The sequence below is a fragment of the Schistocerca serialis genome, chromosome 2, assembly GCF_023864345.2.
Source record: "Schistocerca serialis cubense isolate TAMUIC-IGC-003099 chromosome 2, iqSchSeri2.2, whole genome shotgun sequence".
In the NCBI taxonomy this organism is placed as follows: domain Eukaryota; kingdom Metazoa; phylum Arthropoda; class Insecta; order Orthoptera; family Acrididae; genus Schistocerca; species Schistocerca serialis.
This window is the reverse complement of record NC_064639.1, coordinates 1,162,783,198-1,162,808,092: the sequence shown is the minus strand read 5'-3', so window position 1 is coordinate 1,162,808,092 and position 24,895 is coordinate 1,162,783,198. Positions and strand designations below refer to the sequence as shown.

The window sequence follows — 24,895 nt, the reverse complement described above, 5'->3', positions numbered from 1 at the left end:
TAAAACACTTCGTGGTCACCAAAAATGGTGCACTTAAATAGTCTAAAAGGACATCGGTCATATTCAAAGGAACTGACCCGTAATCAGCAACAAACGATTGACGGGACCCATGTAAAATGTAATTGAGGTGGTCGGAGGGGATGTTGAGGACCAGACGTGCGAGACACAGTGCATCATACTCTATATATGTTGAGAACCAGTGTTTATGCGTGTATATATTTACGTTTGTAAGAGTATTTAAAGGCTATTAGTGTGTTCGTGCACGTATATTTAACGGGCTTGTTAGCCGGTTTCATACGAAAGACATTAAAACTTCTGTTTATTTACTGTCCTGTTCCGACTACACGTTTGGTCCGACTTACGAATTTTTATCATCTTATGGTAAACGTAAATTTTTTTCACTCTTTTCTAAATTTTGTACTACGATTTATTTACGAACAGTGTCTATAGGAACAGGAGGACTAAAAGTACTTTTCCTTAGAATGGAGTCGAAATTGTTGTTTCTTGCATAGGTACAGGTGGTTTCGACTTCTGTAATCATCATAAAATGTTCACAAAGATTTTCTTGTCGGGTATGCAGCTCGATCATACACTCATCTAGACACAGTATTTCAGTGGTCCATATGACTGTCATCTTCAGGTCTCATGTGCCCGTTATCTTCAGGTGAGACAGCTGTTTTGTTATCTTATCGAAACTGCTTCATAGCTTATCTTTTTCCTTACTGTTATTTCATCCCGCCGCGTATCATATGGGCGGGTAGGCCGGCTGTCAGTGATACGGACAAACCCGCTCTTCAGCCAGTTGGCAACAAAAACTAAAGGAGACGAAAGAAACATGAAACAGAAAGGTTGGGTATTTATAATGAATTCAAAACTTTGTAAAGATGAAAATAAAATGGAAGTTTTTATATATACAAGATATATGACTTCTTGAATTATAAGCTAAAACAGTAATAAAAAGGTAAAACGAAACAAATAAGAGCACATTAAAAAACATTTAAAACTTGATACCCAAAGACTGCTATTTAAAGCAAGCACTTTCTTCCCACTAAAAGTGGGAGTACCTGCCCTGATATAGAGACTCGCTTCTTGAAGAGGAAAAGATTGATCGTTGAAGAGGGTAGGAGTGTTGTGGTATAAGGATGGAGGCCTGGTGTGTAGTATCAGTGTACCAGGAGTCGCTATTGAGACACAAGTGGTAAACGCTGGCAGAGTCACGCGCGCTGTTTGTTTTTCACTGCTTATATAACAGCCGCCGTTTAATGTATGAAGCAGTTCCGGCAAGAATAGCAAAAAGTGGTTCAAATGGCTCTGAGCACTATGGGACTTTATTTCAGAGGTCATCAGTCCCCTAGAACTTAGAACTACTTAAACCTAACTAACCTAAGGACATCACACACATCCATGCCCGAGGCAGGATTCGAACCTGCGACCGTAGCGGTCGCACGGGTCCAGACTGTAGCGCCTAGAACCGCTCATCCACTTCGGCCGGCGGCGAGAATAGCAAACAGCGGTCCCACGTGAAGATGGCGGGCAGAGGGAATGTTGAAAGATTGCGTCTAGATGAATGTATGGTTCGGCTGCATCCCGACAAGCCTATCGTCGGTTAATACGCTGGGAATGTCAGCGAAGTCACAAACGTTCACCCTGTTAAAAACCGTACTTAGGGCTCCTACTATGATGTGACTAGTTTCGACAATTTATATCATCATCGGGCAGTTGTCAGCCTCTGAAGTCGAAATTTGTAACTTACTTCATCTTTTATATTTATGTTCTTGCATCGATTTTCAACAGATGGATGAAAAGGACAAAAATATGCAACGTCTTTCTAGAACAAGCTAACTGCAGCCGTAACTGGCGAAATAACAAGCCGCGCACGATTTAGTCGTACCAGGGAACCAACTGTCGTGCTTGGGTAGCTCAGATGGTAGAGCACTTGCCCGCGAAAGGCAAAGGTCCCGACTTCGAGTCTCGGTCCGGCACACAGCTTTAATCTGCCAGTAAGATTCATATCAGTGCATACTCCGCTGCAGAGTTAAAATCTCATTCTGAAAACATCCCCCAGGATGTGGCCGGGTTCCGGCGAGATCGTGCACCAGCACTCTCACCTGAAGATGGCGGCCAGGTGGACCGTTGAAATATTGTGTCAAGATGACGTTATGATCCGGCTGCACACCTGAGAAGAACATTATCAATTATTACTCTAGGAAAGGCTTCGTAGCGACATTGAGATTGACCAACAATATGTGGGAAGCGAAAATTGAGGTACATGTGCTGGAAGAGACATTCACTCGACTTAATCTCACGGCTAAAAGGAAGAGAATACCAGGAAGAGATACGAGAAGAGTACCAGGTGTTAGCCTGTCGTATGAATGGTTATGACAACAATTTCGCCAAGTAACGGATCCAGCATCTTACAAATTGCGGTGTCAAGAAAGGGAATGGCTATTCGCAAATGGATAATGATTGAAAAGAGAATTTGGAAAGGCAGATACCGAAGATATCCAGGATCTAAAAAACAAGTTGGGGCAGGTGCAGGAAATAGCGAATAGCAACAGACCAGCTACAGATTGTCAAACCACGCAACTGACGAACAACAAGGAGTGTTAAATAATACTCGGGCAATACGGGAATTAACCACAGAACTAACAGAATACCTGAAAACAATCACGGGTGCAGTGAATCGTGGTTAAAACGTTACATAAATCCGACTGAATTTGTTGGATGTTAGAGTAGCAGTAGCGAGACATCTGCAATCCATAACGGATAGCATAGGAGATGCAAGATTGAAGTTGACAACTTCACAGGAATCAACTGGCCGTACATATACGGACACTTATGTAATACACTGCTATCACCAGTGTAGTCCCTAGCTGGATAACAGAAGGTCCAGCAAGAGCTAACAGTCAAACTACGGCATACGGTCAAACTGAAGAGCAGATATCGAATGACAGTGGTATAAATCGGCCCCGACACAGCCTAACTCCGGATACCCGTGCAGTTCCCGGTACCGAGCACTGGTGCACATCACGAGTGTTTCACAGTCCACCTCTATCTGGTGAGACAGAAAGCTCTGGGCAAATATGTGCAAGTGAGAACGTGAGAGGTTTTGTTGGCTTCCCAGAACAGGGAACCCGTCAATACCAGAGGGCAAGAGTTACTATACGCCCAACCGGGATGGTGGAGACTGACACGAAATCGTGCGAGGTACCCTCGTTTTTAGGTGAAATCAATGCAGAAGGACGCCAAAGCAAGGTTCTGGCGCTGAACGCTTACTTCCAAAGTGTCGGTAGGCATTGGATCCTCTCTGTGTTCACAAGAGAAGTAGTAATTTAAATTCTTAGGAGCAGGATCATCCCAAAGGAATGACGAGGATAGAACTGGAAGGTAGTGGATTACTGGTTAATGGTACTGCCTGTGATATACGAGGAACTGTCGTCTGCCTCTGAGCCACTATCACTGCGACCACTAGAACGAATGTGACACAGCCCTCGCTGTATTGGCCGGCAAAACCACTACACGTGTTGCTAACCCAGAACCTGACCTATCTAAAAACAGGCCTCCTTCAAACGCTGGATGAACATATTGCCACACAGAAAGGTCGTATCACCGCTGCTTAAATGCTCCACCATGTACGGCAGCATGATAACATCATGACCACGAGCGTCTCGATTTATGATCCCATTGTGGTTCCGATCTTACTTTGTGCAATATATATCTACTTTAGAAGGAAAACTGCTTGACCAGTTCAGCTTCCATTCACCATCGCCTCACGGACTATGTTAACTTTAAGAAGCGGTCAATCTTTATTCAGCTTTAAACTAAAGCGAATACGTTGCACTAATCATCAACAGCTTGTATGTAGAAGTACAGTAGGTAGTTACTGTGTGTGTGTGTGTACAGAAAATGTGTCTTACGGGAAAACGCAAGGGTAGCTTTTGTGGCAAAGACAAAATTCCGGATGTTGTACGAAGACAGCGAGTTAAGAAACTACCTGATAAAAAATGAAGAATACCAAGCATGATAAATTAGTTGTGTGGAATCATCTGCTGTTGGATGACTGATAAGAAATTTATTAAGAACAGAGAAACTCATAATTTTATTTCACTAGTCTGTTGTGTGTTGATTCCAAATAGCCATTATATTAATATGCAGCCATTGGACCACGTGGCTTCTGTTAAATTAGAGTAAGGAAACGTGGAGAATGTGGTATCTCTTATGTCAACCTGTGAAACGTGTGTTGAGATCCTTTTGTCGTAAAATGTAAACGGTACACAATGAAGGGACCACATTCTTTAAAGAAAGAAGGAATGGCCTGTCCTGTATCAATCAGCAGAATGACGTCATTGAAGAGGAAGAAGTCGTCAGTATAAAGACAGTCCAAACGCTGTTATGGAGGAAGGCGAATTTAGAGTTCAGGAGTACTCATTCAGGATAGTGACAACACAGAAGGCGCAGATCAGCGCTTCTGAAAGGCAGAGCTGGGAAATCTTGCAAGTCGAGCAACGCTCTGGAGGAAATGGCCAAATGAGAAAACCAGAGCAAATGAAGGCATCACCGCCCATTTTCGACATCCTGCTGCTCCAGTCTGCTGGAATCTCTGGGGCGGGAGTGTTGCCATTCGAGAAATACTAACCATCCAGCACATGTATAAAGACTCCGCCTCTGGCATGGGTTCTTTATACGGAGCAGTATCTAGGTGCATGTGGTATGCCAACCACTGTGAGATGTAGACTACCCGTGGCACAGGATAACGCAGACATCTGCTGTCCATGGACTCTGCTGCCATCGGCCGCACCCACTCTCCTGCTCCACTGGTTGGGAGACTACCTTCCACTGCTGGCCACCACTCTGCCTGTTCGAGCCTGGGCCTGCTTACTTCCCGCCCTCACCGTCACTGCCATCCAGGCTGTAGAGGTCTGGACTGACGCTGCTCAAGCCTTAGGACATGTGCAAGCCAACATCTCTGATTGCGTCGGGTGCATCAGGACTGCACGGCAGTGTGGACGTCAATAGTGGTGGCTTCCCACAGCCATTGCGAATTCGGTCAGTGCCTCCTAATTACATACTTGATCTACCCATCAAATCTTCGACATCCTTCTGTAGCACAACACTTCGTAAGCTTCTACTGATTTTTTCTCTGAATGCTTTCCATCGACGTTTTACTTCCTTACAAGGCTACACTCTAGACAAAAACATCCAGAAAAGACATTTTAAAAATTAAATTATATTTGATTTTAAAAAATTCCTCTTTTCTGAAAAGAGGACCAGTATACATTTTATATCTTGTTTACTCTGGATATCATCAGTTATTTGCTGCCAGGTAGCTAAGCTAACCTACTATTTTCAGTGTCTCATTTCCGATTCCAGTTCCTTCAAAATCATTTGATTTTGTTCGATTGCATTCCTTTACCCTTGTTCTACTTTTGTTGACGTTTATTTTATAATCCCTGTTGAAGAAATCCGAAATGTTCTGCTGCAGTTCTTGAAGACTATGAGGGTTGTTGCGTACACCTTAGACTTGAGGACTCCCCACGCAAAGTAAACGCACATTGACAGAGCAGGTGACCTGGATGGCCAGCCAGGGCTCCTTCCGGACTGACATCTGCTAATAACTCCGTCAGGCGTGAAGATTGTGTAAATGTGCTCCAAGGTCCGGACGACTGTATGGGCTGTTACTCAGTCCTGCTGGAAATAACTGTAGGTCCTTTCCTCCCCTGGAAACGCTGCCACAGACGGTCTGGGACACTTTCATTTGCCTCACCCTGTATATTTAGTGCTTTCCTTAGTTACAAAATGAATTACACACATCAAAAAAAGTTTTTCCATCACCTCGGTTCCGAGAGTTCCGGAACCTGTACAGAAAATTGGAATAGAGATCAACATAAACAGCATTTCTGCCCTTTTTATTACTCATGAAAACCACACATTCCTTGTTCTACCGCGATACAGCGAGACCTTCAAAGGTGGTGGTCCAGACTGCTGTAGACATCGGTACCTCTAATACCCACTAGCACGTCCTCTTGCATTGATGCATGCCTGTATTCGCGTGGCATACTATCTACAAGTTCATCAAGGCACTGTTGGTCCAGATTGTCACACTCCTCAATGGCGATTCGGCGTAGATCCCTCAGAGTGGTTGGTGGGTCACGTCATCCATGAAGGGCCCTTTTCAGTCTATCCCAGGCGTGTTCGATAGGGTTCATGTCTGGAGAAGATGCTGGCCACTCTAGTCGAGCGATGTCGTTATCCTGAAGGAAGTCATTCACAAGATGTGCACGATGGGGGCGCGAATTGTCGTCCATGAAGACGAATGCCTCGCCAGTATGCTGCTGATATGGTTGTACCATCAGTCGGAGGATGGCATTCATGTTTGCACAGGCGTTAGGGCGCCTTCCATGACCACCAGCAGCGTACGTCCGCCCCGCATAGTGCCACCCCAATACATCAGGAAACGTCCACCTTGCTGCACTCATTGGACAGTGTGTCTGAGGTGTACAGCCTGACCCGGCTGCCTCCAGACACGTCTCTGACGATTGTCTGGTTGAAGGAATATGTGACACTGATCGGTGAAGAGAACGTGGTGCTAATCTGAGCGGTCCATTCACCATGTTGTTGGGCCCATATGTACCGAGCTATATGGTGTGGTTGCAAAGATGGACCTCGCTAGGGACGTCGGGAGTGACGTTGCGGATCATGCAGCCTATTGCGCACAGTTTGGGTTGTAACACAACGTCCTGTGGCTGCACAAAAATCATTGTTCACATGGTGGCGTTGCTGTCAGGGTTCCTCCGAGCCATAATCTGTAGCGGTCATGCACTGCGGTAGTAGGTCTTGGGCGGCCTGATCGAGGCATGTCATCGACAGTTCCTGTCCCTCTGTGTCTCCTCCATGTGCGAACAACATCACTTTGTTTCACCTCGAGACGCCTGTACACTTCCCCTGTCGAGAGCCCTTCCTGGCACAAAGTAACTATGCGAACGCGATCGAACCGCGATACTGACCGTCTAGACATGGCTGAAATACAGACAACACGACCCGTGTACCTCCTTGCTGGTGGAATGACTGGAACTGATCGGCTGTTGGATCCCCTCCGACTAACAGGCGCTGCTCATGCATGGTTGTTTACATCTCTGGCCGGGTTTAGTGACATCTGTGAACAGTCAAAGGGACTGTGTCTGTGATACAATAGCCACAGTCAACGTCTACCTTTAGGAGTTCTGGGAACCAGATGTGTGTAATTATATAAAATAATACTGTGATAACAACACTATTATTTAAAAGTCATAGTTAGTTGTGTACTGCGATAAATAATTCTAAATTTCTTTGGTATCTGAATTTTTAAGAGTTTGTATTCCAGTTCGGTCAGTTTTCAACAAATGCAATTATCTTGGCGCGAAAGAAAACTCGAAGACAATAGCAACGTTAAATGGACTTCACAAGACAACTCTGCACAGCCAACGTTTCAGGCCGGTGGTCGTCAAACTGTGGTCCTCAGGCCGCACGCGTCCCGAATAATCAGTTGTAAGTGCGGCCCACGGTGCTCAGCCATATTTTAGAAGGCACATTGGAACAGTTGGGTGAATTATCGCCCAAAATAGGGGGACGAAACTTACAAAAAAAATACCTTTATTGGCCTTGAACGTAATCACGATTACCTACCATACACTTCTTACGGCGATAGTAAAGCAATTGTAAACTTGCAATATCCAGCGGTGTGTGACGCTGTGAAACCTATCATGGATCTACTCAGACTCCACCACACTCCCCTTAAGAATCAATGTTAAGTGTAAATTGCGCAACGGAATCGCCATCTTGACAAGCCATAGCAAAGAGTTTTAAGGTGGTTCAAAAATGGTTCAAATGGGTCTGAGCACTATGGGACTCAACTGCTGTGGTCATCAGTCCCCTAGAACTTAGAACTACTTAAACCTAACTAACCTAAGGACATCACACACATCCATGCCCGAGGCAGGATTCGAACCTGCGACCGTAGCAGTCGCACGGTTCCGGACTGCGCGCCTAGAACCGCGAGACCACCGCGGCCGGCTTTTAAGGTGGGAAATTGAAATAATCCTACCATATAACTACTTGTTTAATCAATAGAATATATCAGTGAATCGAAGGGAACTACTTGCTCCTTCAAATAAAAATGCGAAGGAAACATGAACCGATTACTTATTGTAATGTAAATGGACTTCACAAGACAACTCTGCACAGCCAACTTTTCAGGCCGGTGGTCGTCAAACTGTGGTCCTCAGGCCGCACGCGTCCCGAATGACAATCACAAAGCATTGGCATCAACATTCTACGAAAAACAAAGTTAGTTGATGATGACAATTTACGAGACAGGCAAGCGGAGGGGTGGGTACACTATGCTAGCTGCACATCAAGTCATTAACCCAATACAACCCAACGATTAATTTAGTAACACCTCTGGTCGACTGAATACAACATCAAACGATGCTGAGGCACGAATCGAGTTTAGTGGAGCTGTGGCACCAGTATGCTCCCTGTCTAAATATTAATCCCCATGTAACGGGCCGCGCTGCTGTGTAGTCCCTACCAGTCTGCTGTAGCGGTAAGTGGGAAGACGATGGTAGTAGTGGAGAGTCAGAATGTCGCTCAGTCTCCACCCACACTCAAAGCACGGGTGTCCCTTTTTCTTCCACCCGCTCCCGATTCGGCAATTTGCGCCAATCAAGAAATACGTTACTGTTTTCCGGCGATAGCGTGTCAATGCCACGTTTTACAGATCCCGACCCCTGAATGTCGTCAGTAAGGGGCCGATCAGAGTACATCTTTCTCGCTAATTTGTCCCAGAAATTCCCGTCTCAGCCGGCGATGTCCGAATCTGAGCGTTGTTTATCACTTCTGAATTTTCAGAGGTCTCTGTCCTCACCGTGAATTTGCCTCAACAATCCAAAACTTGCGCAGTTCTGACATAAACTGCGGTGTCCCAGCTTGAAGCTGTTGTCCTCGGACATGTCAAGAGGCGGGTCGTGCCGCAGTTCGCTAGCCCCTACTCAGTGGACAGAACCGGCAGATCGCACGAGCTGGGAGTCGGTGGCCGCTGGACACGCGCGGGCCGCGCACGCACGCGTCGCGACTCGACTCCGCTGCTCGACTCGCCGCGGCTCACTTCGCTAGCGTCGCTCGCGCACGCCGACGCCACTAGTCCGACGCCGTGTCGGGACGCGGAAAGGGAGGCAAGCTGGCTGCCGTGGCCGAGCTCCTGCCCACGCTGGCGGGAGATGGCCGGGGCAACGAGAAGGAGAGGCGAAGCAGACGGCAGCACGAGAGGCAGTGGGCCGGCGCTGCCAGGAGGTGGGGCACGTCGCCGGGACGCGCGAGGGCGCAGTCGCGTGTCTGGAGTGCGCCGAGGCGCGCGGCACGCGCGACTGCAGCACACCGCAACGCGTCACGGCCACGTGCTTGAACTGCGGTGGCGCGCACGCTGCAAACTCGCGCAGCTGCGCGTACTTAGAGAAGAGGACACAGGCCGCCACGAGAAAAGCGACACATGAGGAAGAGGGCGTGGCCCCACGGTCCCCCCACCCTACAACGGGAGAAGGACGGCGCCATCCAAAAGTCGGCGAGGCTGGTGTCACGCCGAGCGCCGCCACCGACGACGCAGTGGCCGCTCTCAAAGCCGCAGCGGAGGCAGGAGGAGGTCGTCGCCGTTCACCGGCAGCTCCGACAGCTGAGAGAGGAACTGACGATGGCGACGAAGAAGACAGCCGCCCCCGACGCCACCTTCGCGGTGGGTCGACCAGCGGGGGTGGACGCGGCGACCCGGACAGATGTTCCGCCGCGAACGGAAGCGGCGACTCGAACGGACGTCGCCGCGGAACCTGCAGCAGTACGGGAGACCGGGGAGACGGCCACGGACGTGGCACCGTCTTCACCTTCCCCAACTCCCGACAGGGAGGTACAACACCAGGGGAAACACGAAGAAGAGGATGGGAAACTGCGCACCGATGTCATCCCATTCCCCGACAGCAGCAACGTCCCGGCGGTGCTGAAGAAGACCGCCACCGTGCTGCGAGATGGGCGCCTCAACGAGCACAAAAACCCACACCTCTTCGCCGGGCAATAATGCTCGAATTCGCCACAAGTAAGGATCTGAACGTCATGAGTGCCAACCCCGCCTTCACGCCGTGCGACTGGGACTACATCCTGGAAGACGCAGCCGTGCGGCTGACGAAGGAGGTTCGCGACGGCGAGAGGCAGCCGACAGCAGAACTCGAGGCAGCAATTCAACGAGTCACGCGCGAGGGGAACAAAACCCAAAAACAACGAAGTCCACCGCTAGCGTGCCTGCATGCCAGCAGCCAGGAGTAGTAGACGGACCGCGCCAGGACAGACCTTCAAGACAGCAAACACCTTCACACACCCCGCAAGGAATAGGGGGGGCGAGGCTGTAACAAGCCAGGACTGCACCAACCTCGGGCCAAGGATAAGGCCCGTCAGCGTCAGCGACACGCGCAGGCAAGCTCAAAACTTGGACTGCCCACGGCACACCTGTCACGCTTAGAACAGTGTGCAGCTTGTGCATTTCCCACGTACTCACAGACTGGAACTAACAGCCCCTAAAGCGGCGACCACCGAAATTTTATAAAATAAGTCAACGTAACGACACTTTAAGTAGACGCAACTACAGTGTCCTGCCTCGTGCCAGTCGTGAAAACGGGCAGACAAGTTTAGTACAAATGGAAGAAGGCAAGCTAGACGGCTTCTAACCTTCCAAGCTGTCATCCTTCTCTTCTTACCGAATAGCTCGCATCACCCTGGTCAAACGCAAAGTCTGTGAACCGTCAGTATTGCAGAGATAATTTAAGGCGGGGAAACTAAAGGAGATCAGCCGGCGCCAAATATATAGAATAAGAAACATGTACATATGATCAGACACCTTGCGTTACACATGCACACGTTGCGGGTATCCAACAGCGCTCGACCACGCTGCTTCGAGCGATCTACATCTACATCTACATCTACATGGCTACTCTGCAATTCACAGTTAAGTGCCTGGCAGAAGGTTCATCAAACCATTTTCATACTACTTCTCTACCATCCTACTCTCGAATGGCGAGTAGGAAAAAGGAACACCTAAATCTTTCCGTTCGAGCTCTGCTTTCTCTTATTAAGATGATCATTTCTCCCTACGTAGGTGGGTGTCAACAAAATATTTACGCATTCGGAAGAGAAAGTTGGTAATTGAAATTTCGTAAATAGATCTCGCCGCAATGCCCCTATTGCTCGATAACACGAAACGAGCTGCCCTTCTTCGCACTTTTTCGATGTCCTCTGTCAATCCTACCTGGTAAGGATCCCATACCGCGCAGCAATATTCCAGCAGAGGACGGACAGGTGTGATATAAGCTGTCTCTTTAGTGGGTTTGTCGCATCTTCTAAGTGTTCTGCCAACAAAGCGCAGTCTTTGTTTCGCTTTCCCCACAATATTATCTATGTGGTCTTTCCAATTTAAGATCCTCGAAATTGTAGTTCCTAGGTATTTAGTCGAATTGATAGCCCTTAGATTTGTGCGATTTATCGTATACCCAAAATTTATCGGATTTCTTTTAGTACCCATGTGGATGACCTCGCACTTTTCTTTGTTTAGTGCCAATTGCCACTTTTAGCGCCATACAGAAATTCTCTCTAGATCATTTTGTAATTGCAATTGATCGTCTGATGATTTTACTAGATGGTAAATTACAGTGTCATCTGCAAACATTCTAAGGGGGCTGCTCACATTATTACCTAGATCATTTATATAAATCAGAATCAGCAGAGGGCCTATGACATTACCTTGCAGAACGCCTGATATCACTTCTGTTCTACTCGATGAGTAATAGTCGCTTGTGAGGAACAGTATCAAAAGCCTTCTGTAAATCTAGGAATACTGAATCGATATGAGATCCCTTGTCGACAGCACTCATTACTTCATGGGAATAATGGGCTATCTGTGTTGCACAAGAACGATATTTTCTAAACCCGTGTTGGTTATGTATCAATAAGTCATTTTCTTCAAGGTGATTCATAATGTTCGAGTCCACTACCTGCTCCAAAATCCGACTACAAATTGAGGTCAGTGATATGGATGTGTAATTCAATGGGTTACTCCCACAAGAAGCGTTTTCGGACAGTTCCAACAGCATTACAATGGACGTTGGATGTTTGATCTACCTAATGGTGATTGCTTTGAAGGCCAGTTAAGGTATTTTGTACGTAACTCCTGTTTCCTTTATTTTCTTAGATAATTCACCAAACTTTTTCCGACGGACCTCGTGTAATAAAATGCTTCTAGCAGCTAAAAGCCGAGTTCAAAAACGGTAACTAACGTTAAGAAATTCTTAAGAGGGTAGTTTTCCTGCTCACTAAGAAACGAAACTACATGCACGGTAATATTTTAAGATGAGCTTGATATTAATTGACGTTGATGAATTCAGCCATAAGCTAAGTGAGAGGGGAGAGTGGCGCGGCCGCTGCGTGGATAGAGGATGTTGTAATGAAGTGCTTATTCTGTATGAGTAAGATCTTTGAATTGTTGTAGAAGAATGGATCTTTATGATGTATAATTTGTTTAACTTAATAGTGTGCTTAAATAATGGAATTTTATAAAATATGCGTGTTTGAAAAAACAAAATTGCATGTAAATAACTGGTTCATACTTAGAGAAATTGTATGATGTAACTTAAAAGGTGTAGGGAACCCCCTCCACTACGGAAGGGGCTTGGCGCGCAAGAAAAGGTGGAGGTGGCAGTCGATCTGGGCGGCAAGAGAAAGGGCAGATTAGGCAGTCAGCGGCCAGCAGTCGTACAGCCAACACCGCAGGTGGAGAGGGAGGCGTTCTATAACCAAGTCTATGATGGTATGGCCTCGGATGTGTTTCCGGCTGTAAAAAGGGTGCTCTCGTATTTGGAAAAGCTCTAAAGATGAAGAATACGCCGCCAAAAAGAATTAAAAAGAGCTTCAAACCGCCAGAGGGAGACCTGATAGCCACCAAGTGCTTGCCACCTCCATTGTGCAACTGTTTCGACAGCTTTAGAAAACAGGTATGTATGTCACTGTGTTTGTGTGTGCTTTTGCAACAACAATCAGTGTTGCAAAATACGTTTTTAAACTTTGAACTGCCCTCTTTATGATACCAAGTAGGGTCCTATCCTAATAGTGCTAAAAACCGAGTATCCTAATTATGAAGAAATGCTAATTTGTTTCCATTTAAATGTGCCTAAGTTCAGTTTTAAAGCAAATGAACGTTTCTAGTTAAATCATTTGTTTCACAAATAAAAGGAGAGGCACATAATATTTAAGTGATGAAACATTTTAATATGCTATGAACTGCTTTAATTTGAAAGTGCCAAAGTTTTAGTACTATTGAACGTAAATGTGGTTAGTTGAAATCACCTGCTTCACTAGTGGTGTTATGAGGGACTTAAATTTCATCCTATTTGAAACCTAACTTGAACTTGAATTTGTTTCCAAAGCTTAATAAGGATATTGCTAACGTAAATTGTTTTAAACCATTGAGAGCTAAATAATCTTAAGTGGAGTTGTAGTTCAACATTTATGTGATGCAAAGTGTTTCTGAAATGTGAACATAGTTACTTATAAAGAAAGGGACAGTTTAAGGACACCCACTTTAATCTTTACTAGCAGGGGAAAGTCAAGTTGAATTTGGGTTTTGCAAATAAATCTGAGACATTACCACAGTGGTACGAATATTAAATGTGTTATTTCAGTGTCATATTACTGCATTTGTGATGTGTGTATGTATGTTAGATAAACTCGAACTCTTGTCAGGTACTACTTGGTCTCGTGTTGTCTTTGGGGACAATTTTTTGTGCTGAATTAGTCAAAGGTTGAAGTGATGATTGTAGTTAACAGGGCTAAGGATTCTTCTACATTTCTGGGATTGATAACCCATGCTGTTGATAACTACTGCTACCCACCGTGTAGTTGGTCTGGTTGTTGTAGGTGTTCATTGCACTTCACTAAGAAAGAATTTATGGATGTTTTCTTTTGCAAGAGTATATATAAATCCATTGAGGAGGAGGATATTGGTGTTACACGTCCCGTCGACAACGAGGTCATTAGAGACGGTAAATCCATTGAGAATAATGTTTGCACATGATTATGCCTAATTAGGCTGGCGAGTGCTTTTTGTTTCATTTATGTAAATTTTCTCTACTTTCATTATTTTCTAAATTGTAGTCTTCCTGCTTTCTATTAATTACCACCCTTACGAAATTCACTTTCGATTCCCTTTGTCCATTAGGTTAATTTATGGTCAAACGTTTCAAAATTCCTCCCAGAGGGTAATCCTTGCTGCATGTTAAGATCATACTTGACATTTTACTTTCCGCGGTAGCGTTATAATGTGAGAAGGGCAATGTCCTGCTGTTTGTTTTGCAGTAATGATAACGCACAGTCACTCGCGACTTACTGGTCAGCTGCTATGGTATAAATTTTTACACAGAGATAACATAGATTCATGAGTATACATTACACACACGATCATATTAAAATGCATTACACATTAGTAAATTGTGAAAATTACCGAACTATCAGTTTAATAACCCACGGCTGCAAAATACTAACACGAATTCTTTACAGACGAATGGAAAAAATGGTAGAAGCCGACCTCAGAGAAGATCAGTTTGGATTCTGTAGAGATGTTGGAACACGAGAGGCAATACTGACCCTTCGATTTATCTTAGAAAATAGATTAAGGAAAGGCAAACCTACGTTTCTAGCATTTGTAGACTAAAGTTTTGACAATGTTGACTGGAATACTCTCTTTCAAATTCTGAATGTCGCAGGGGTAAAATACAGGGAGCAAAAGGCTATTTACAATTTGTACAGAAACCAGATGGCAGTTATAAGAGTCGAGGGGCATGAAAGAGAAGCAGTGGTTGGGAAGGAAGTGAGACAGGGTTGCAGCCTATCCCCGACGTTATTCAATCTGTATATTGAGCAAGCAGTGAAGGAAACAAAAGAAAATTTCGGAGTAGGAATTAAAATCCATGGAGAAGAAATAAAAACTTTGAAGTTCGCTGATGACATTGTAATTCTCTCAAAGAGAGCAAAGGACCTGGAAGAGCAGCTGAACGGAATGGACAGTGTCTTGAAAGGAGGATATAAGATGAACATCAATAAAAACAAAACGAGGGTAATGGAAAGTAGTCGAATTAAATCGGCTGATGCTGAGGGAATGAGATTAGGAAATGAGACGCTTAAAGTAGTAAATGAGTTTTGCTATTTAGGGAGCAAAGTAACTCATGAAGCGAGGATATAAAACGTAGACTGGCAATGCCAAGGAAAGCGTTTCTGAAGAAGAGAAATTGGTTAACATCGATTATAGATTTATGTGTCAGGAAGTCGTTTCTGAAAGTATTTGTAGGGAGTGTAGCCATGTATTTAAGTGAAACGTGGACGATAAATAGGTTAGGCAAGAAGAGAATAGAAGCTTTCGAAATGTGGTGCTACAGAAGAATGCTTAAGATTAGATGAGTAGATCACATAACTAATGGGCAGGTATTGAGTAGAATTAGGGAGAAGAGAAAGTTGTGGCGCAACGTGACTAGAAGAAGGGACATATTCTGAGGCATCAAGAGATCACCAAATCAGTATTGGAGGGCAGCGTGGAGAGTAAAAATCATAGAGGGAGACCAAGAGATCAATACACTAAACAGATTCAGAAGGATGTAGGTTCGGAATGTGTGTGAAATCTTATGGGACTTAACTGCTAAGGTCATCAGTCCCTAAGCTTACACACTACTTAACCTAAATTATCCTAAGGACAAACACACACACCCATGCCCGAGGGAGGACTCGTACCTCCGCCGGGTCCTGCCGCGCAATCCAGGACTGCGGCGCCTGAGACCGCTCGGCTAATCCGGCGCGGCAACGATGTAGGTTGCAGTAGGTACTGGGAGGAGGAGGAGGACATTAGTGTTTAACGTCCCGTCGACAACGAGGTCATTAGAGACGGAGCGCAAGCTCGGGTGAGGGAAGGATGGGGAAGGAAATCGGTCGTGCCCTTTCAAAGGAACCATCCCGGCATTTGCCTGAAGCGATTTAGGGAAATCACGGAAAACCTAAATCAGGATGGCCGGAGACGGGATTGAACCGTCGTCCTCCCGAGTGCGAGGTACTGGGAGATGAAGGAGCTTGCACAAGATAGAGTAGCATGGAGAGCTGCATCAAACCAGTCTCTGGACTCAAGACCACAACAGCAACAACAACATACATATAAGTTGTAAGAAACATGAAATTAGATTAAGGCTGTCTTAATACAACACAATGAGTAGAACAAAACTGAAAGTCAAAACTTTAAGTAAGCGTTCGTGATCTTGTGTCTTATAGCATAAGGTATTTAAACTAAGTACGATTACTGTTATTAATCAATCATCTGCCCATACAAACGACAACACAACACCTCGTCAGGCTATAATTATAGCGTCACAATTTTGGGTTCGCCGAGAATGACTGCACGCAGAGAACAAGCAACTGATGGGTACTCTTCCGAATGTTACGGACTTCTAACGATCAGTACTTGCGGACTGGCGGCCAACTTACCGCACCCTTCCTATAGCTTGTTTGTTAGGACGTCATAACATGCTGATTTACGTAGTTACCAATCAATTATAAGACCGGTATATATGCGGCCCGAGATGACGCCTCAGAATGTCAGTAATGACTCTGAGCAGAAAGTTTGATGCTCACTGCTTTAGGCCTCTCTTTGCATATTTTATTTTTAACGACAGGAAACTTTTATGTACGGCAAAAGTTTCACGACATCAAATGACCGACAGACGTTCAGCTGGCAACTTTCAAATGCCACTGTGAATTCTTCAGATTACGAGATTCCGCGTATTTAACATGTTTGTACGAGCACTTTTCTTAGCTTTGAGATTCTTCTGAAGCAGTCGTTCACTGAACGAGTAAATAACCAGTAGCTTTGTAGTAGCACTACGCACACCTTACTTCGCTAACGCCCCGTTTGACAGACGGGCCATCACTCACCTCTGGCAGCACTCGGAACAGCAGACTGCGCGTTACTCTGCTGGATACCAGCGCCTCTAGCGGACTCGCGTTGATACGCAGACGGCCACGACGCAGGCGGTTCCGCGGTGGGGGGCCTGAGGCAGGGGAAGAGCGAACGCCACGTCATCGTCCCGGATAACCGCAGAGAAGTGCATCGCAGTACCGACCAGCTTATCTGGTGGCTCCCTTCTGATTTTCGAGAGATCTGGGCAGAATGAAGTGTCAGCTTTCCACTGCCCTCCTTTCATTATCCGCCCCTGCATCAGACAGACTTAATGTAAGATTATATCGATGACAAAAAAACCTAGTATTTTCATCTGTGTGTGAAAACTCTTTAATTCCAGTAGCCAATAACTCCATAATCAGAGATCGATTTGTAAGTGAATTGAAACCACTCTTAAATGGCCGTAAGACATTTCAAAAGAATAATTCGTGTTTACAGAAAATCTAGGCGTAAGAAGTTATAGTCACGTTAGCTTTTGTTTTGAACAGGTCTATATATAGTCGAGACAATAGTGTCTCGCTTTCATTTTATCATTTGATCTCGGTACATCTTCTCTCACCTTGTCAGTATTGTGTTAGCTCATGTGAGTGCTTTTTAATTTCAGAAGTACCTTCTACTTCATCTGAAAGTAATTATCTTTGTGAGAGAGAAAAAGTCTACTGTTAAAAAGAGATGACTGTTTTTTATAAGTGAATTCACGAAAGTGAGATAGGGAATATCAGTGCACAGAAATTAATTCAAAGCTTAAACTGTGAGAACTTTAATTATTTTCGATGGCTACATTACACAACGCAGCACAGCGACTGTCATTTTATCATCAAATCGAACGAAAGTTGACATAGCCATAGGATCTTTGACTGCCAACGTTAATGAACATTGACTTTATAATAACTCAGAAAAAAAACTTCTGACGTGAATTTAACGTACTTGCAAGGGTCTAAAAGTAATTTGGACAGCACTTGCGTAAAGATTATCGTCTTTATTCATTGATTCATCCATCAAAGTTAAAGATACAAAGATGTGGTATCTGGCAAAATTGAACATTTATTACCACACAAAACACGTCTATACAGGATAGCTTGCAAGCGCGGAAGACTGAACAATTAACTGTTAACAGAGGCATGGAATCGTCTATATCACTCACGTCAAAGAGTAACTATATAACAAACACTAGCCACATGGAATGTTTATATACTACTGTACACTCGCGTTTGCGGGAACAGAATGCGATGCTACATGACTCCCCCCTATCGGAGATTAAATTTCACAAATCGCCCTGCATGCGTTACCACTGCTTTCTTGAAACCTGGCACTGTACCACTGGAGGCAGTTGTTCCAGCAGGCTGTGAGGTACCAGTCTTCGGCGTCGTTTTCTTCTCCGAGGCGCCTGGCATCTGTATCGTCTCGTAGTGGCTGTGGTGTGCGGGGACGTTTTCTGGTGCTACATTTCTATCTTCTCGTTCACCTCCTGCAGTCCTTACTGTATCCAGGCGTCGAAAAATGCGGGCTCGAGTCGGTCTAGTACGACAGTGGTGGGCATAGCATTTACTCTGATCTGGAATGTGTGGCCACCTCTCCTAATTATCGGATGTGGTCCGTTGTACGGTGGCTGCAATGACGTTTCGTACTGCATCATTGCGTAAGAAAACGTGTGTGCAGTTCTCAAGATCTGCTAACACGCACGAGTGTCTCCCAGCCTGACTTCTGGGCGCCGTCGGTCTAAGCTGGCGTTTGTCCTCTCGTGATCCAGCAGCAAATTCTGGTGCATCCACTGTATCGTCTGCCATGCTGTGCAAGACTTCTCCTGGCAGACGTAGCGTTTGCCCCTACATTAGCTCTGCTGCCATAGCTTTTAGATGGCTATTGAATGACGCCCGTAGTCCGAGGTGTACAATAGGTAATGTCTCCAACCAATTTTGCATCGTGTGACATCGCAGAGCTGCTTTCAGTTGGCGATGCAGGCGTTCAATTATACCATTTGATGCAGGATGATAGGCCGTGGTGCGTATAAGCTTCATGCCTAATAATGTAGCTAACGCACTGGGAAGGTATGCTTCGAACTGTCATCCCAGGTCTGTGGTAATCCGTAGTTGTAGGCCGAATCGGGCGATCCAACCGCGAAAAAATGTCTGCGCCACGGTTTCGGCTGTGATATCCTTCATGGGGAATGCTTCAGACCGTCTGGTAAATCAGTCCACAACTGTAAGACAATAATTATGGCCTTCTGAGACTGTGAGCCGGGTTAGGATATCGACGTGCACATGTTCGAAGCGTTGATTCGGTGGCAGAATTGCGCCTAGCGGCGCTCTGACATACTGCGTAATCTCGTTCCTCTGACACGCAACGCTTTGCTTGACAAATGTTTGCAGTCAGCGTGCATTCCAGGCCGGACGAAACTTTGTTTGACCAATCTACTTGTGAAACTTCTTGGTGTGTACGGTGTATCTCCTGCTACCATACATACCGTCATCGGAGTGATGCAACACACGTCCCCTAGAGTATGCATGTCTGTAGTGGAATCGATCAGCTGCTTGCGTCGGAGGTCAGGTATCAGATCATAAAAGGATACACAAAAATCAGCTCCTACGACAGACTGCGATGTATCCGCTACTGTGAAGCGCCACTCAAATGTGCGGCGTAGTCCTGGGTTAAGCGACCATGTGACCTGAGACGATATGTTTTAACCTCAGAGTTGTCAGTCGCAAACAGACAAGAATCGTCGCAGCTCAGGCGTGGTGCACGAGTTACCGGGAACACGGGCTCTTCTGTCCCTCTGTCCACTAGGTACTGTACTTTCGTGTTGCCGTCTGTGACAAAACGTCGACATGCATTACCGGTATGAATGGTTGTTGCTTCTACGTTTTCCGCTTCGTGTTTCTACTTGCATGGTGGTGTTCACTTTCGCCCGTCGTTGCCGAATTACTTGTGGTACAAACACAAATTTTGTGCCGATTGCGAGCGGTTACGACTTCTTGACGACCTGTGGCGCGGTCTATGACGTGTGTGCGTCGTTTGTGATGCGGCTACTTGCGTGGTAAGCTCCTCTAATTCCGACTGGAGGGACGCTGGTGTCACTGCAGACGTATTCTCTGTCCGCTTTTCGCGCTTGAGGATTTAAATCACCCGCGCACATTGTCAGAAATTTTTGAGTGTCAGAGGGTAATCGGCACAACCAAATATTCCTGCGTTGCTTGCCAGTGTGCGCAAACGGCGTGAAAGTTGCGACGGGGTTCGATCGCTGAGCTCCACAGTCCGTAAAAGCTGCTCTAGTCGCTTCGCTTCTGATCGTGAGAGGCGTGTCACAAGTGTGTTCTTAGTTGACGCATACCGTTCGGCGTTGGGTGGTGCAGCGAGGATATCTTGTACCTCGGCAGCTAAGTGTTCTGTTAGTGCAGCGCCTACATACCTGTAGTTCGTTTCGTCCGCGATGTCTGCGCAAGGACGAAATGGATTTCAAGCTGCGCAACCCACAACACCGGATTATGTTGCTAGAACGGCGGGGGTTTCAATGCAAACCTGTAAACTGTGCTGCCCACAGTTGGCTCTGCGCTGACTGGCGGTTTGTCCGTTTTCGTGGGAGAGCGAGCGCGGCGCGGCTGACACGGAAGTGAGGGACGTCCACTGTGCTATGCGGTGCAGAACGCTGAACACGACGCGGTCGTGTTGTTGTGTTATCGTCGGGGTCAGAAAATATGTGGTGCCTGGTAGAATTGAACATTCATTTTCATAAAAAACACGTCCACACAGGATATCTTGCAAGCGTGGAAGGCTGAACAATTAACAGTTAAGAGAGGGATGGAATCGTCTATAAAAATGGTTCAAATGACTCTGAGCACTATGGGACTTAACAGCTGTGGTCATCAGTCCCCTAGAACTTAGAACTACTTAAACCTAACTACCCTAAAGACATCACACACATACATGCCCGAGGCAGGATTCGAACCTGCGACCGTAGCGGTCACAGGGTTCCAGACTGAAGCGCCTAGAACAGCACGGCCACACCGGTCGGTGAATCGTCTATATCCACTCACATCAAACACTAAATATAATAACAAAATAGTCGTATGGAATGTTTATATACTACTGTATACTTGCGTTTGCGAGGACAGAATGCGATGCTATAAAGATACTACGAAATATTCCGTTCCAATACGAACCCTTTTTGACGACAAATTTTAAAGACAGTAAATTTTGGTGTGTGTTCGCAATGAAAATGAACAAGTACCACGCCCTGAGATCAGAAAGAAACTAATGTTGATAACGACTAACCAATACCAACTACTGAAAAAATATCAAGATTACTAGAGTCGCTGCATCATAGATTTCTCTTATATGTCAATAAGTAGGCCTCTACTACACAGTTAGACATGCAGCTACTTTCTGTATCACTTTATATTAATTTTTAAGAAACCGTTTTTGCTTCATTTGCAAAATTTAACAAAATGGGATTACTGGTTTTCGTTACCTACTATCGATATATGACTTGGGTACGGCCCTTGCTTCCACTCATGATTTTTCCTCAAAGGGCTGGTGGAAAGTCGTGCACTTAGCCTCCTGAGGACGTCTCGGCAGCTATGTAAACCAGTGGCCGCTCGGGTTTGAAAAACCAACATTAACAGCCGTGGCGCACAGTGCTGTCTGCTACACCTGTTAACTGGGGTTGCCACATGTTCCGATTTCCAGGGACAGTATCGGTTTCAGATTAAAGAATTCGGAATCCCGAAAAATACCTCAGCGACTGCATTCAATTTGTCCCGTAGTTCGGATTTGAGAAAAATTTTCTCGTACTGACTATTTTTTCTCCTAATTCTTAAGTGCACCTACATTTCAACTCCAGCTGTTCAGGTAAATAACGGAAGTTACTGTTCTCGCACCTGACTGAGTCTTAAGGAGAAGTATCGCCTGGTAACGTTGCTGAGTTTCCATTATTTTCCTTTAGTTCACTTTAGGCTTTGCAGCAAGTGGTTCTCTGTTTTTCTGAGTCGCATCGCGGATAATTCGCATAATCATAAAACGATGGAGAAGTGTCTATAAGCAGAATATGTAACCTGTGTTATGTTTCCATTGCACATGAAGAAAGATCAGGTAGTAAGGCTCACTAAGGTAGTGTGAAGCATAAATCAAACACGTACCCTGCAAGCAGTTAAAAAAGACATTCGTTTTGTTTCAGATTCATTTCAACATGGCAAACTAGTAACGGCAGGGGAATTAGTAATGTGCTATCATACCGTTAAATCTCATATGTCTTGGAAATCAGTGGACTGAATATCTAGTCTAAGCTCCAAACTTTCTAATTATTCCGAAGCAGCAAAAAATGAGACGTTGGGCAGAACAAAATCAATAGCAATTGCCATATCAGTGTCAGCGCGCGACGGTATCTATCAAATACGTGATGATTTTCTAAGGTCTGTTATTTTGGTGTAGCTACAGACAGCAGTAATCACAAAACCGAGAAAATACGAGGGTTGGAACTTTAATAGTGGCAACTATTTATTTACAGCTCGTATAAAATAGATACGTGTTTCAAAGTTTCACTGACCTTCAAGCGCTTCAGTCTGGAACCGCGTGACCGCTACGGTCGCAGGTTCGAATCCTGCCTCGGGCATGGATGTGTGTGATGTCCTTAGGTTAGTTAGGTTTAATTAATTCTAAGTTCTAGGCGACTGATGACCTCAGAAGTTAAGTCGCATAGTGCTCAGAGCCATTGAACTGACCTTCAAAGTAGTCACCAGCATTGTGTATAACCCGTTGCCAGCCATGTTGAAGTTGTAGGATGCTCTTAGCACTGCCAGTTGTGCTGACAGTTCGAGTTGTGCGGTCTATTGCCCGACAAATTTGTAACAGTTCTGAAGCGAATGCCGTGACCTGTTTCCTCCAGTTTAGAAATCGAGTTGAACTTGAGAGGGCTTATGTCAGGGGTGGTATAGCACTTAGCAGCCCTATCAGTCAAACAAATCAGTAACAGCTTGCACTGTACATACCTGAGCATTGTCCTGCAAAATGATGGTCAGGTACTGCAGAAAATGTCATTACTTCTGTCTTTAAGCTGGTCGTAGGTTGTGTTCCAAAAATGAACTTCACGGCATTCGCTTCAGAACCGCTACAAATTCGTCGGGCAATAGACCGCGCCTTTCGAACTGTCGACACAACTGTCACTTCTAAGAGTATCCTACGACTTCCACATCGCTGGAAACAGGTTATACACAATGCCGGTGACTACTTTAAAGGTTAGTAAAACTTTGAATTACGTATCTATTTTGTACGAGCTGTAAATAAATAGTTGTCACTATTAAAGTTCCAAGCCTCGTATTGCAAAATTCACTTGTTTTAAGTTCAAGAGAAGTGTCCCGGTTTGCCCCGGTTAGTAAGACAGAAATTACGCCAACCCTACCTACAGCAGCATCATAAACTGTCTCTAAAGTCTGCATTAGTCAATGCGTCAACAATATTTATTTATTGGCTACACCGGTGTCGACTTTTCAATCTGTAGTTGACATCTCATGACACCCCCGACAGCTATAATTTTCACTAGTCACACGATGAAGTTACCTGTGAGTACCAGTGCAAAACAACACAGTGGAACAATGGATGTTACCTTATATCCATAACAAAAAGCAAATGCCGTACGGCATAGTTGGTCGGAGCATCCCATTGGGTGAGAACAGCCGCCTGTCGGAAAGGGTGTTATTCCTCCTCACACACTGGTCCCATTCCTTGCGGATATGTGAGAGTGAAGCGCATTTGTATTTTTAGAGAGTAGATGATTGTAATGGATGTGTGCCCAATATATTATTATGTTTGTGTTGTATGATGATGATGATGATGATGAGAGAAGGCAGAGTTAAACTCTGTTCCCGTATACACAGTACCATAATTCTTCAAAACTGTGTGTGAAATCTTATGGGACTTAACTGCTAAGGTCGTCAATCCCTAAGCTTCCACACTACTTAACCTAAATTATCCTAAGGACAAACACACATGGCCATGCCCGAGGGAGGACTCGAACCTCCGCCGGGACCAGCCGCACAGTCCATGACTGCACCGCCTTAGACCGCTCGGCTAATCCCGCTCGGCCATAATTCTTCACCCTTCCAGTTGGTACTTGGGAGCTAACTTGGGCAAAATATTTTCTTACATCAGCTAGGGGACTCGATTGTTTATAGACTTTTCTTATTCACTACAAAGACCTTTAATTTTTTTTTTTTTTTTTTTGAGGATGTGTTAAGACGCTGGAATCCCCTTCTGCACGACAGAGGATTAAATCCCCGACGGCCGTCCTGATGTAGGTTTTCCGTGGTTTCCCTAACTCGATTAAGGCAAATTCCGGGATGGTTCTTTGAAAACAATGCGGTTGATTTTCTTCCCAATCATTATTCCACTAGTTCATGATTCGTCTCTTCTTTCCATTCTCGCACAGTTTAATTTCACATCTCCATTAATTTCTTTGTACTGGACGCAATGCTCCATTTTACAACCATAACAGGTGGCGTTACAAAAAAGCTTTTAGGAGAGCTGGTTTTAGCGTTAGAGATTGTATGCTTCTCGTTTATCTGGTTTCAGGCCGTCATCAAACTGCATGGGAATAGGGAAGCATCTTTTTTTTGTGCTCGGTTCGCTCGCTCTCTGCCACAACGTCAGACGTAAGGGAAATATCAAACATCTTTAGTGCTCATATCGAACCGCCACAAAAGAGCTAGAAAAAGCAAAACGACGGTACGATAAAGGCTGATGCCTGCGCCAAATACCATGTGAAGAGTCAGATTTGCTAGCTAAGTAGCTCTAAGTGTATTCCATGTTACCCGTCTCCACAGCATTTTACTAATGATGTGATATCAGAGT

At 45.2% G+C, this 24,895-nt stretch overlaps 1 protein-coding gene across 1 annotated transcript in view; it reads right to left on the bottom strand.

Annotated features, from left to right (window-relative positions):
- Nucleotides 1–17,086, bottom strand: part of LOC126458629 (cytochrome P450 9e2-like) — a 100,115-nt gene extending 83,029 nt beyond the window's left edge. The window contains exon 1 of the mRNA XM_050095798.1: nucleotides 17,032–17,086. The gene's annotated coding sequence lies outside the window, so the exon portion shown is untranslated. The remainder of the gene's footprint in view (nucleotides 1–17,031) is intronic.
- Nucleotides 17,087–24,895: the final 7,809 nt, after the last annotated feature.